The 14505-nt window shown below is 41.2% G+C and overlaps 1 protein-coding gene and 1 long non-coding RNA gene across 2 annotated transcripts in view; one reads left to right on the top strand and one right to left on the bottom strand.

The window, feature by feature from the left end:
• Window positions 1-14505, top strand: part of rasgrf1 (Ras protein specific guanine nucleotide releasing factor 1) — a 706856-nt gene that overhangs the window by 323831 nt on the left and 368520 nt on the right. The gene's annotated exons all lie outside the window — the stretch shown is intronic.
• Window positions 13360-14163, bottom strand: LOC132887509 (uncharacterized). The gene is made up of 3 exons (XR_009654839.1): window positions 14114-14163; window positions 13509-13616; window positions 13360-13410 (listed from the first exon to the last, which is right to left on the bottom strand). It is a non-coding gene; the product is annotated as an uncharacterized LOC132887509 (long non-coding RNA).

The following is a 14505-nucleotide window of genomic DNA, read 5'->3' as shown; positions in this document are numbered from 1 at the left end:
CCAGATATCTGCATTTGCGATGACGTCAGGTAAAAGCGACCACGATGCTATAACCTTTTTGTTATGTTCACTTTTGCTTTGTTTTTTAAACAGCACAACCTAACAGATTTGCCAAGGCAATCGGGGAACATTAAAGTCGTAGCCCTGCGTCCTGGGACACATTAAAATTCTGAACATGCATTTTTTGACATTTTTGTGAGTAAAACTGCACAATTTTTGCATTAATGTGATCCCTGGTGGGCCTAAATTGTAAGCATTGTGGCAGCGGTTTAATGGGTAATGGCATGTCACTAAGCGTGTTCGTCAATAAATTAAGCATAGCGGGGCCACCATAAAATATCTCAGGGTTCGAACTAGACCAAAATATCACCATAGTGGCAGCAGTCATAATGGCTCACGGGTTCTACATGCGGGCTCACAGAAGCTCATGGGTTCTACATGCTTGGAGATGCATTCTAGGACATTTCCTGGCACTTGCAGGCCTCCCTGAAAGTCCGTCTTTTTTGGTAATATTAATGAGGGGTTTTTTTTGCCAAAAGTAGCTATGATTGTTTTTGATTGAAGACTTATTATAATTAATATTCAACTATATTAGTGAGAATAAAATAAAACAACCAGTTGATGTTCACTAAGTGTCAACTTTATTTTCAGCTTCAGCCATTCAATTACAATACATGACTATCCAGATCTAACTCGGGGCCCGGCACGTTATGTGCATGGTGCATAAGCGCCTCTTAACTCGGATGGCAGTTTACCACAGACACAAGGGAAGTGTCTGTGAACCTCAATAAGCATATTCCCTCAAAACAAACTACATCTTCATTCGGCTGGTCCCCTTTACTGCCATCCAATGTATCAAGTCTACCAAACTACTGTTGCTGCTGTAGTTCAAAAGTGATGTGGTAACACCCTTGGTCCACACATACCTCTGCAGAAGTCATACAGGAAGAAGGGCATCATAGCAAGGATACCAAACCAGTTCCATTGGCCATCTCTCAACACCATACCATACAACACTTCCTGGATTTTCACATCATCAAATAGCCCCTTGAGCATGTTGGATTAGGGCCACTGCTGTGTTCAACATAGGGGCAAAAATACATCTTTGTCTATGCCAGGCACAACCCAAAGGCCATGGACCTGAGGTAAGCTATATCCAAAGCCTATAGAACTGTTTTTATTTTTACCAGAAGTGCTGGTTTAACAAACAGATTTTGACGGACCAGGCAACCCTCCTTATATCTAATCAAAGTCAAGGGTTTTTTTTATTTGTCATTTCAACCATAGAGTTGTTACAGTACACAGTTAAAGTGAAGCAATGTGTCTCCAGGACCATGGTGCTACATTAAACAAACATCACAGGACTACAAATCTACAATACAACAAATTGCAAGAGTGCAACGAGTGCAACACTGTAGACAATAAACTACATAACATGAAGTGCAGAGTTGAGTGTGCATAATGAGGTATTATATGAAAGGCGAATAAATAAATATAAACCTTGTGTGTGTGAAAAACATTGTAAAACAATAGTGCATTATTCTCCACTGTGCAAAGATTGCAGTGTGAATGGTGTGTTCAACAGTCCGTGAGTATCAGTCTAGTCCCTTAGAGTTGAGGAGTCTGATAGCATGTGGAAAGAAACTTTTACAGAGTCTGGCTGTGAAGGCCTGAATGCTTTTCTACCTTTTTCAATACAGCAGGAAGGTGAAGAGATTGTGTGAGGGGTGTGTGGGGTCAGCCACAATGCTAGTAACTTTCCAGATGCAGCGCGTGGTGTAAATATCCGTGATGGAGGTAAGAGAGACTCCAATAATATTCTCAGCTGTCCTCATTATCCACTGTAGGGTCTTGCAATCCGAGATGGTGCAATTTCCAAACCAGACCATAATGCAGCTGGTCAGAATGCTCTCAGTAGTCCCTCTGTAGAATATAGTGAGGATGGGTGATGCACTCAAAAAAAAAAAACCATTGGATTTACTTAACCGAGTTATGGCAACCAGTCCCACGAAACTGTGTTAATTTAGATGTATTGAATACAGTTATGTTGAGTTATTCAAAACATAACTGTATTCAATACATCTAAATTAACACAGTTTCGTGGGACCGGTTGCCATAACTCGGTTAAGTAAATCCAATGTTTTATTTTTTTGAGTGTGCGAGATGGGTTTTCCTCAGCCTCTGTAGGAAATAGAGACACTGCTGGGCTTTCTTGCCTATGGAGCTGGTGTTAAGGGACCAAGAGAGGTTCTCTGCCAGAAGAACACCAAGGAATTTGGTGCTCTTGACGTTCTTCATGAGTGAGCTATTGATGTACAGTGGGGAGTGGCCACTCCATGTTCTTCTGAAGTCAACAACCATCTCTTTTGTTTTGTCCACATTCAGAAACAAGTTGTTGACACTGCACCAGTCTGATAGCTGCTGCACCTCCTCTCTGTATGCTGACTCATCATTCTTACTGATGAGACCCACCATAGTTGTGTCATCAGCAAACTTGATGATGTGATTCAAGATGCGAGTTGCTGCACAGTCTTGAGTCAGCAGAGTGAACAACAGTGAACTGAGCACACAGCCCTGGGGGGCCCCCAGTGCTCAGTATGGTGGTGCTGGAAGTTCTGCTCCCAATTTGGACTGACCTGAGGTCTCTCAGTCAGGAAATCCAGGATCCAGTTGCAGAGGGAGGTGTTCAGGCCCAGCAGGCTCAGCTTTCCAACTAGCTGTTGAAGGATGATTGTGTTGAATGCTGAACTGAAGTCCATGAACAGCATTCGTATGTATGTCTCCTTTTTGTCCAGGTGGCTAAGGGTCAGATGAAGAGTGGTGGCTATGGTGTCATCTGTTGATCAGTTACAGTGATATATGAACTGCAGGGGGTCCAGTGAGGGAGGCAGCATGGTCTTTATGTGCCTCATGATGAGCCTCTCGAAGCACTTCATAATGATGTGTGTGAGTGCAACAGGACAGTAGTCATTGAGGACTGAAGACTTCTTCGACATGGGGACAATGGTAGTGGCCTTGAAGCACTTTGGAACGATGGTGTTGCTCAGGGAGATGTTGAAGATGTCAGCGAGAACATCTGCCAGCTGGTCTACTCATTCTCTGAACAGTTTATCAGGGATGTTGTCTGGTCCAGCAGTCTTCCATGGGTTGACTCTGCATAGAGTTTTCCTCACATTGGCTGTGCTCAGACACAGCACCTGGCCGTTGGGAGGAGGGATGGTCTTTCTCGTTGCCATGCCATTCTGCACATCAAACTGTGCTCTCAAAACAGTCTTGGAGGGCAGGTATGGCCCCTTCTGGCCAGGTTTTCACCTGCCTTAAAACCGGTTTGGAGTGTCTGATGAGCAGTCTGTATGCTGGAATTAGCATAACAGAGATGTGGTCTGAGTGGGAGGGGCTCTGCCCAGCACTCCCCAGTTTTATAAACAAGATCCAGCGTGTTCGCCCCTCTCATTGCAAAGTCCACACATTGATGGAATTTAGGGAGCATGGTTGAAATCTCCAGTGACAATAAACAGTCCATCTGGGTGTGCATTCTGCAGTTTACTGATAGCACCGTACAGTACACAGAGCGCTTCCTTAGCATTAGCGCCGTGGGGAATGTAAACTCCGGTTATGAATGTGGAAGTGAATTCCCGTGGTAAATAAAATGGTCTACATCTCACAGTCACAAACTCCACTAGCAATGAGCAATGTTGGCTGATCTGTGTAAACTTCAACAGGGAAGATATCTATATATCTGTAACAAAAGACAAAGACTGACAGAAAGCACAGACACAATAAATAAACCAGTTTGGGGCCTAACCCATGAATAAACACAACCTGGAAGTAAACAAAACACAGTGTACCTGGAAGAAAGCCACTAGCAGGAACTACAAGAAAAAACAGGATACGTGGACATAAAGCTAGCTGAAAAATACATCTCATCTCATCTCATTATCTCTAGCCGCTTTATCCTTCTACAGGGTCACAGGCAAGCTGGAGCCTATCCCAGCTGACTACGGGCGAAAGGCGGGGTACACCCTGGACAAGTCGCCAGGTCATCACAGGGCTGACACATAGACACAGACAACCATTCACACTCACATTCACACCTACGGTCAATTTAGAGTCACCAGTTAACCTAACCTGCATGTCTTTGGACTGTGGGGGAAACCGGAGCACCCGGAGGAAACCCACGCGGACACGGGGAGAACATGCAAACTCCGCACAGAAAGGCCCTCGCCGGCCCCGGGGCTCGAACCCAGGACCTTCTTGCTGTGAGGCGACAGCGCTAACCACTACACCACCGTGCCGCCCTGAAAAATACATGACTAGGAATTCAATGAAGGAACAACAATTGATATTGGCAAGAACAGAAGTGGAAAGCTTGGTGGAGTGAGAACACAGGGGTAAGTGCAATGCTGCACAGGGAACTGATGGAATGATGTTAATACTCTGGTGATTCGGGGTACCGGGTTCACACTGCTGAGAGTGTGGTGGTGTGCGTTGTGGAGAAAAGTTTGTTTGCTGGTTGGACTGGGCATTTTACAAAATCTCAGTGGGTTTTTTTTTTTTTTGTAATGTACAAAATGACTGACTGGAAAAGCAATTTAACCAAATACTAAAGCACAGGCTTCAGAGTGCAATAGGTGAGGATGCACACAATTGGGACCTGCTGTGGCATTTTGTGTTGTTTCCTATTTGGAAGATCCCTCAAGCCTCCATTGGCTTTCCTCCATTTGATTTAGTATTTGGCAAGGAGGCCTGGGAGCAGCAGCAGCTTTGGAGCATGTCAAAACTATGCAAAAAACACATTACATAGATTGTACAACAGAACAATATCACAGCAGGCCTGTGCACATGCTGGAGTGGGTTCAGCCAGGAGGAAAGTCAAATTGCTGGTGATGTGATCCAATCCTTCATTTGAAGTGGTATCTGGGGAATTTGAAGGCCATGACATTTTAATTACATCATTTTTGTACTCATTAAATTGGGGATGATGGATAGAAGCATCCTGAAAGTGACCAATCCTATCATGGTAGAAGTGTTTAATCATAGGACAAATCATGGCAGCAAAAAAGACATAACAGAATCTTTGGTCATTTGTCACCCATTTGTATACTGTATGACACAAATAATTAGACATCTCCAAACAAATTAATGAAATATCATAATTATGCCAACATAATATGAGTCTACAAAATTATAAATTCAAAATTACTGAATAATAACTGAATAATAACTGAATATAGAACTAAATCCAAATGACCAAACTTAATCCTTTGCTATCCTAAAACTAAGGATGGAAGTAGGTGGAAAGTCAAAGTCCCTCCTGTGCCAGTCTCCCATCCCAGTACTAATCAGTTGTTTGAGGTGGATTGGGTGATGCTGTTCTCTGTCTCGATAGCCCTCAGCCTCTCGTCTATTGTATAGCTAGAGTTACAGTGGGGGGCTGGCCCTCTGGGGTTAGTTTTTATTATCAATGGTTAAATGTGTGCATTAGTTTTTATTATCTAAAAATCTGACTCTAATATGTATTGAACATTCTATGTGGTTACTATAACTAACTAATTAAACTGTTTTTATCATTTCAGATGTGTAATATTTCATTGTTCAATTATATATTTAATATTTACCTTGATTTATAATATGCATACTGTACATTAGTCAAATATCTCTGAACATTCATGCAACATCTCTTTAAAAAAAACTACTGAGTTATTCAGCAATAAATCAGTTACAAAAGTGTGTGCACTGAATTCTGCAAGAATAAAATATGTTTACCTGCTATACCTCAAGTGCCCTTGACTGTTTATTTGCTCCAATTTATGTGTATATATATGTGTGTGTATATATATATATATATATATATATATATATATATATATATATATAGAGAGAGAGAGAGAGAGAGAGAGAGAGAGAGAGAGTTTAGTCTATGTCTAGTTCTTATCTAGAGCGTTTATACTGTCTATATTGTTTATTTCAATTATTCTATTTTTATTTATTGCATTGCCTGTTTGCACTGTGGGTCAGAGAGGACTGAAATTTCATCTGTGCTGTATGTCAAGCATGTATAGCATATTTGACAATAGACTTGACTTGAATTGATATTATCTATTAGAAGTTGTGCACATAGGATACTGGGGTGAATTCCATCATTCCTAAAGAAGGAAGGACGATTCCAAAAGTAAATAAAATTGTCAATAAAAAGTAGATTGTGTGAAGGGCATATACATGCCCTAGAGCAGGCATCACTAAATGGCGGACCTCGGTCCGGATCCGGACCCAGTGATGGTTCTGTCCGGACCCGTGACCAATGGTAAATTCACGAGATTAAGTAATTTTCATGAAGCATTATTTTGGACGGTCGTGGCTATTGACAGCGGGCGCTGCTACTCCAGTTAATATGACAATAGCTTCACTCAGTTGAGCCAATAAAATCGTTAGTTTATCCAGCGCACCACAGCACAGCAACAAGCAGAGAGGAAGAGAGTTAAGTTAAGAGACAACCGACCGAGACAACATGGCTTGCTCCAAAAGGCGGCGGAAAGTAGACAAGGAAAATCATTGTTTTAAAGATGAATGGACGGAGAAATATATGTTCATTCTTCCGGCGAGCAGTTCAAAACCAGTGTGCCTCATATGCTCCGAAAAGTGGCATTAATTAAAAGCGGCAACGTGAAGTGCCACTACGAAACGAAGCACAGCTCTTTTGAGCAAAGTTATCCCCGAAGTCCAAGCTGAGGGCACGCAAAATAACCGAACTGCAAGCACAGTATGACAGGTCTACCCGACTCATCACACATATACATTTACAGCCCAGCAATGTGCAAACGAATGTTCCTTAAAAGTAGCGTGGATTTTGGGGCAACATAAACACATTGGAGTGTGTTCCCTGGTCTAATCAAAGTAGCACTGCACACCTTGACTATGTTTGGATCAACTTACAGCTGTGAGTCAGCTTTTTCCACTATGAACATTGTCAAAACCAAGTACCATTCTAGGCTCAACAATGAACACCTACATATCTGCATGAGAATGGCACTCCAACCAAGATTTAAATTACTGGCAGGTCAGCCACATGCCCGTTTTTCTCATTAAGAAGAGTAAAAGAAGAATTAAAAGAGAAAAGTTCAAAGAAAAATGTTCTGTTTGCATTTTCCCCCAAAAAAGCCACTTGTTTTCTGAAGACGTGGACTTTTTTTTTTTCTTGAAAAGTAGGCCCTCATTTTTTTAGGCTGGGACCTCCTTATTTTAAGAACAAAGAAGAGAAAATGTGAAGTCAATGCTCTGTTTGCACTTTTTAGTTAATGTTTTCTGAGTTGACTTTTTTACTTGAAGTGTAGGCCTTTAATTCTTCAGGTTGGGACCTCTTTAATTTAAGAGAAAAAGGAGTTATTCCACTCTGTTTGCACTTTTTTATTTATTTTATTCTGAGGTTTCTGGTTTTTTTAATCTGAAATAAAGGCCTTGAATTTATTTTCCTGGGACTACTTTTATTTATGGTAAAAGAGATAGTTGTGCACTCGGTTCATTTCCTGCATTGGAAATGAACAATAAATATTGTTGAAACCATATGAAAATGTGGACATAGGGGAAGGCTATAAGACACAAGCTGGACTTCGGTTCGGACCTTCTACTTGGACAAAATTTAATAACTGGACCTCAGTGACTTTTAATTGAATACCCCTGCCCTAGAGCCAACTTTGCATGCTTACAGTATGGCTAAAATTCTCAGGTCCCTTCTAAAAGGTGGAACTGGACTGGAGATGGACAGTTTTTCCACAGGATTCAAGAAAGCTGAAGAGGTTGTTAAAATCCACTTTTAAGCCCTCTGGTCCTGGATGTCATTACACCCAATGTGGATAACAAGTTCTGTAAGATGTCAGCAACTTTGGCTCCTCAAAGAGAGTGGACAACAGCTGACCTTCTTCTGATATTTCTGATGATTCAGTCTCCTACAGAGCAAATTCCCCAGTGTTGAATTAACACTTTCAGAGTTAATTTGTGTACAACTGGACATGTATACAGTGGATATAAAAAGTGTACACACTCCGTTAAAATGATAGATTTTTATGATGTAAAAAAAAAAAATGAGCCCACGATAAATAATGTCAAAACTTTTCCCACTTTTAATGTGACCTATAACCTGTACAATTCAATTAAAAAACAAACAAATCTGTTAGGGGGAAAAGCATAAAAAAATAAATGTACAATAAGCTGGTTGCACAAGTGTGCACACCCTAAAACTAATACTTTGTTGAAGCACCTTTTGATTTAATTACAGCATTCAGTCTTTTTGGGTAGAAGTCTATCAGCCTGCCACATCTAGACTTGGCAAAATAAACTCTTCCTTGCAAAAGCACTCCAAATCTGTCAGATTGTGAGGGCATCTCTTGTGTACAGCCTTCTTCAGGTCACCCCACATATTTTCAGTTGGATTTAGGTCCAGGCTCTGGCTGGGCCATTCCAAAACTTTAATTTTCTTCTGGTGAAGCCATTCTTTTGTTGATTTTGATGTATGCTTGGGGTCACTGCTGTGCTGAAAGATGAAATTCCTCTTCATCTTCAGCTTTCTAGCAGACACCTGAAGGTTTTAGGCCAAAATTGACTGGTATTTAGAACTGTTCTTAATTCCCTCCACCTTGACTAAAGCCCCTGTTCCAATTGAAGAAAAACAACCCCAAAACATGATGCTGCCACCACCATGCTTCACCGTGGGTATGGTGTTCTTTTGGTGATGCGCAGTGGTGTTTTTGCGCCAAACATACCTTTTGGAATTGTGGCCAAAAAGTTCAACCTTGGTTTCATCAGACCATAACACATTTTCCCATGTTTTTGGGAGTTGATTTTTTTTTTTTTTTTGCAAAATTTAGCCGGACCTGGATTTTTTTTTTTTTTTTTGTAAGAAAAGGCTTCTGTCTTGCGACCCTACCCCATAGTCCAGACATATGGAGAATACGGATGATTGTTGTCACATGTAGTACACAACCAGTACTTGCCAGAAATTCCTGCAGCTCCTTCAGTGTTGCTGTAGGCCTCTTGGCAGCCTCCTTGACTAGTTTTCGTCTTGTCTTTTCATCAATTTTGGAGGGACATCCAGTTCTTGGTAATGTCACTGTTGTCCCATATTTTCTCCACTTCTTGATGATGGTCTTCACTGTGCTGCATGGTATATTTAATGCTGTGGAAATTTTTTGTACCTTTCTCCTGACTGATACCTTTCAACAATGAGATCCCTTTGATGCTTTGTAAGCTCTCTGCAAACCATAGCTTTTGCTGGAGGATGCAACTGAGTAAATATCAGGAAAATCCTACTAGGACAGCTTAACTTTAATCAGAGTCATTTTAATTGATGGCAGGTGTGTAGCCAAAAAGACTGAATGTTGTAATTAAATCAAAAGGTGCTTCAACAAAGTATTAGTTTAAGGGTGTGCACACTTATGCAACCAGCTTATTGTATATTTTTTATTTTTTACATTTTTCTCCCTAACAGATTTATTTGTTTTTCAATTGAATTGTACAGGTTATAGGTCACATTAAAGATGAAAAAAAATTTAAATTATTTATCGTGGTCTCAGGTTTTTCTGATGCAAAAAAAATATTTTAACAGGGTGTGTACACTTTTTTTTTTTTATATATCTACTGTAAACACAGTAGTGTCACGCCCGGCTATGTCATGCTGAGCCCACCTCCATTAGACAAAACAGAAGCCTTAGCATTGAGGTCTACCAGAAACCCCCACACACAGACCAGTACCTACTCTTCGACTCTCACCACCCACTGGAACACAAACTGGGGGTCATTAGGACCTTGCAACACAAGGCTCAGAACATTCCTACAACGTTAGAGGGAAAAGAGAAGGAGCAAAATCACATCAAGAAAGCACTTCAGAACTGCGGGTATCCCAACTGGGCTTTCTTCAAGAGCAGAAAAAGGAACATAACAGACAAGGAAGATAAAAGGAACAAATGCAAGAACATTGTCATTCCCTACATTTCTGGTCTATCTGAGAAACTCAGGAGGATCTTCTACAAACACAACATTCCGGTACATTTCAGACCCAGTAACACCCTGAAGCAGAAACTGGTCCACCCTAAGGACAGAATACCCAGACACAAACAGGACAATGCAATTCAGTGCAGTGAGGAATGCACAGACTCGTATATTGGGGAAACAAAACAACCGCTTCACAGGCACATGGATCAACACAGGAGAGCCAGTTCCTCAGGCCAGGACTCTGCTGTCTATCTTCATCTTAACAACAAAGGACACTTGTTTCAGGATTGCAGTGTACGCATTTTAGCCAGAGAGGATCGTTGGTATGAGCGAAGAGTTAATAAGCCATTTTTGTCAACCTGGAATGACCATCACTGAACAGAGGTGGTGGTCTAAGACACCATTTATCAGCCACCTACAATGCAGTCCTTGGCACACTTCCCAGACAACTGAATGCACACCAAAACCCAGCTGTTTTCAATGACTCACAGGAGGACAGAGAAAACCAACAACCCATTGATCACCCCAACGACTCTCTAGGCCGTTCACACCCAGCCTCCAGTGACCCACACCAACAGGATGACTCAACGATACCTTAGGATTGCTTTTCATCCATGAGAGAATAAATACCTGATACTCCATATTAGTCAGACAGAACTGAAGAAGCCTTTCGGATGAGAGGTGAAACGTCTTCAAGAATCTTCAAGCAAGTCCAGTTGCTCTCTTTTACCACCCACAGTTTACCTGGCTTTACATTAAGACATTTTGGAGTCTCTCTCCGTACCGGTCTGCAGGGGGAGCTGTTTGGACTGGCCATGATGGCTAATTGACAGCTGATTGGAGGGACCTTAAAACTAGTTTCTCTATCATAGCTCATATCATCTGTTGCCCTGGCCCTGCTGCTATTGGGACTGGCTGCAGCTCTTTTCTCCTCTCTCTCTTTACCCCTTTTTGGCATTACATTACACTATGCTGATTTTCACCACACTTTTGTTTTGCCTTGCATATACTGGCTTCTATGAGCATTTACTTTAATAAATTATCATGGATTTAAAATGTAACATTGGTGTGATCTCCCCTTTTTATATTGTTTCCACTAAGAGTCAAGTGGTCATGACATATGGGGGCTCATCCGGGACATCTGTTCCGGAATTTTTGTGAGTAGGCTACTTTAATTCCCACTGCTGGCTATGGTAGAGTGTAGTGTGGTGTGTAGAGCTACGTAGCAGATAGCAAAAGGGCGTTGATTCGACGGGGAATCATCGGCATGTTCTTCGACCATACGCCGTCGAATCATCGTGGATCACCGGCGTTGATTCAACACCGCTTTGCTCATACGAGTTTGCGTTGAAACGACGTTGAAAAGTGGATGGTGGCCGACAGAGAATAGACCCCCTTTCACCCTTTATTCAACTACGGATTTCGGTCGATTTATAGTTTAATTTTCGGCGATGATTCATCCAACTTTACTTCCTGTTTTATGTACAACAGGAAGGCTACAAATTAAGCAAAACAGGCTAAATTAAACTAGCTAACAATAAAGCATCGGGGCTCTTGCCTAGGATGAACACACACACATGCATACTTCAATCATGAAAGTGAAACTTAATTTATATCAATGTGCGTAGGCTACGTCCTGTTTAATGTACAACAGGATATAAAAATGCATGCAACAATGCACCTCTCCTAATGTTTGTCAAGCTATCTAATGAGGCATAACTTTTAACATTTATAAGGAACAGAACACACTTGAACAAGTTCTTAGAAACATTTTATGATTTATTTATAATTTATAATTGTGGCCTATTCCTCCTGCGGCGCAGACACCTGTACATGGAAACAGAAAAACATAACCAAAATTAATTTGATGCAGCATTGATAAAGAAAGTCAGCAGTAGGCTATGGGTTTCTAAATGCCACCCTACCTCATTATTTAGACATGGGGAAAAACTATATTTAAAATCCAAAGAGGGATGGAGGGAGGAAAATTAAAACAAAAGAAAGAAATGAAATATAGAGTAGAGAATATTTGATAAAATTAAGGATGTTTTTATTCAGTAAACATTTAAAAAAATGTTCTACAACACTCTAGCCTAGTGACTTACCAGTAACAAAATAGACTTGAAGTATTCAGATCCGCTCTGCATAAAGCAGCTAAATCCTCTCTCTGTCTCATGGCAGAAAGCTCCTTGGTTTGCTTGTGTCTCAATCACAGCTGGTATTCTGTAGAAAGACTTCTTTTCACCTTTCCCATCAGCTTTGTTAGAACCCTAACACAGCACAAAAGTTTACCATTGTAGGTTTTTGATAAACCAAGTGCCTCGTGGGTTCACGGACCCTTTTCAGTCACGTGACCTTCGTAAACGCGACCGCCATTTTGGCACGATTTTATGAATGAAGCGTAAATTTGGCCAACCAGTTTTCACTCAGTGTTTATTTTGAGGGAGTCACATTTGATTGTTTTGTGTTAAGGCTTTAGTTTGGGGTAAATTGGGGAGTATTTGCGTGCAGATTTGAGCATTATTAGTCCAACCATTTTTTTTTTGTGAAGTGTGTTTGCAGCTTAGCACGATAAATTGTGGAGCTTAGGTTTATCCTCATTTTAGAGCACTTTTGCATTTGGGTTAGGCTGGAGTGTCACTGGAGCCTGGACGGAGGGCACCACTGTGGAGCACCAGCTGGATTGACTTTTTATTGGAGCAGTATGACTCCAACGGTATCGGTGAGTGAATGATCCTCAGTTCTTGGGTTTAGTGTGAAGGCAGGTTAGTATAGGTGGGGGGGTAAATGTTTAGGGGAAAGCGCCATGGTTTAAGTTGTCCTACCCCAGATAGCAAAAGGGCGTTGATTCGACGGGGAATCACCGGCATGTTCTTCGACCATACGCCGTCGAATCATCGTGGATCACCGGCGTTGATTCAACACCGCTTTGCTCATACGAGTTTGCGTTGAAACGACGTTGAAAAGTGGATGGTGGCCGACAGAGAATAGACCCCCTTTCACCCTTTATTCAACTACGGATTTCGGTCGATTTATAGTTTAATTTTCGGCGATGATTCATCCAACTTTACTTCCTGTTTTATGTACAACAGGAAGGCTACAAATTAAGCAAAAGAGGCTAAATTAAACTAGCTAACAATAAAGCATCGGGGCTCTTGCCTAGGATGAACACACACATGCATACTTCAACCATGAAAGTGAAACTTAATTTATATCAATGTGCGTAGGCTACGTCCTGTTTTATGTACAACAGGATATAAAAATGCATGCAACAATGCACCTCTCCTAATGTTTGTCAAGCTATCTAATGAGGCATAACTATTAACATTTATAAGGAACAGAACACACTTGAACAAGTTCTTAGAAACATTTTATGATTTATTTATAATTTATAATTGTGGCCTATTCCTCCTGCGGCGCAGACACCTGTACATGGAAACAGAAAAACATAACCAAAATTAATTTGATGCAGCATTGATAAAGAAAGTCAGCAGTAGGCTATGGGTTTCTAAATGCCACCCTACCTCACGTCTCCTCATCCCTCCCTCTCTCTCTGGCGCATACTTAAGCCACTTCTTGATTGCGTCACTAAAAGTAGCGTGTGCTCCCTGGCAGCTGCTTTTGTAGAGCATCTGAAAGAAAAAGAACAAAACAACATTGAGACTTTGCATGGTGATAATTGTTAAAGTTTGAGTTGTTAAGACTATGCACGTCACACTCTAGTGGTAGGTGGCAAGTAATGGTACTAGTACAGAAAATATATGTAAAAATCAGAAACCATAGATGTGAATCTTGTGACAATTTAAACGGGATTAAAAAAAAAAAAACATTTTAATTTCCCCATTGACACAAAGCGGAAATAGAAATGCCACTACCGGACCGTTCGTCACCCAGTCAGCCTCCCTGGACTTGCCTGCACACCTGCTTTTTCTGAGTAAGGCGCCTGGTGAGTTTCTTAATCCTTTTTAATCCTTTGCATCTTTCACAATATGTTTGTCATTGTCGTTATAATCGTAATGTTACAGTTAGTGAAGGAGTTATCAAAGAACGTTTAGAAGTAGTGTGCAAGTACTTGCGACAGCTTACTATTTTACCCTCTTTTACAGCTTTGTGCACATGCATAACCTACCAAACAGGACATCATGGATCTTGGTGTCCTTAAACGCAGTTTTTCCCCCGTTCCAGCCCAGTTAAATTGGCTGGCCAAGCTGTTGACCAGGAGGCTACGCAGCATCCGCCTCACTGTGACCCCTACGTCGGTTCCTCCACAAAGGGCTAAGGTAGACACCTGATAGAATAAAATGTAGCATGAAGACAATAATGAGGCTACACAAAAGAACAGGTCAGCTCAAAACGACATGCGACCTAGGCCTACATGCTCGATTTAAACGCTAAGTTTTCACACCAACGCTAAGTTTTCACTCCAACAAGACAACTACTTCGACTCGTTTTTCGATTGAATAATGCATCTGCATTGTTGTTGTTTCAAATGGATACTAGTTGAGGGAAATTTCTCCAACG

This window comes from Neoarius graeffei, chromosome 6 (assembly GCF_027579695.1).
Source record: "Neoarius graeffei isolate fNeoGra1 chromosome 6, fNeoGra1.pri, whole genome shotgun sequence".
Taxonomy (NCBI): Eukaryota; Metazoa; Chordata; class Actinopteri; order Siluriformes; family Ariidae; genus Neoarius; species Neoarius graeffei.
Note: the sequence above shows the minus strand (reverse complement) of the source record. Positions and strands in the feature narration are given on the sequence as shown.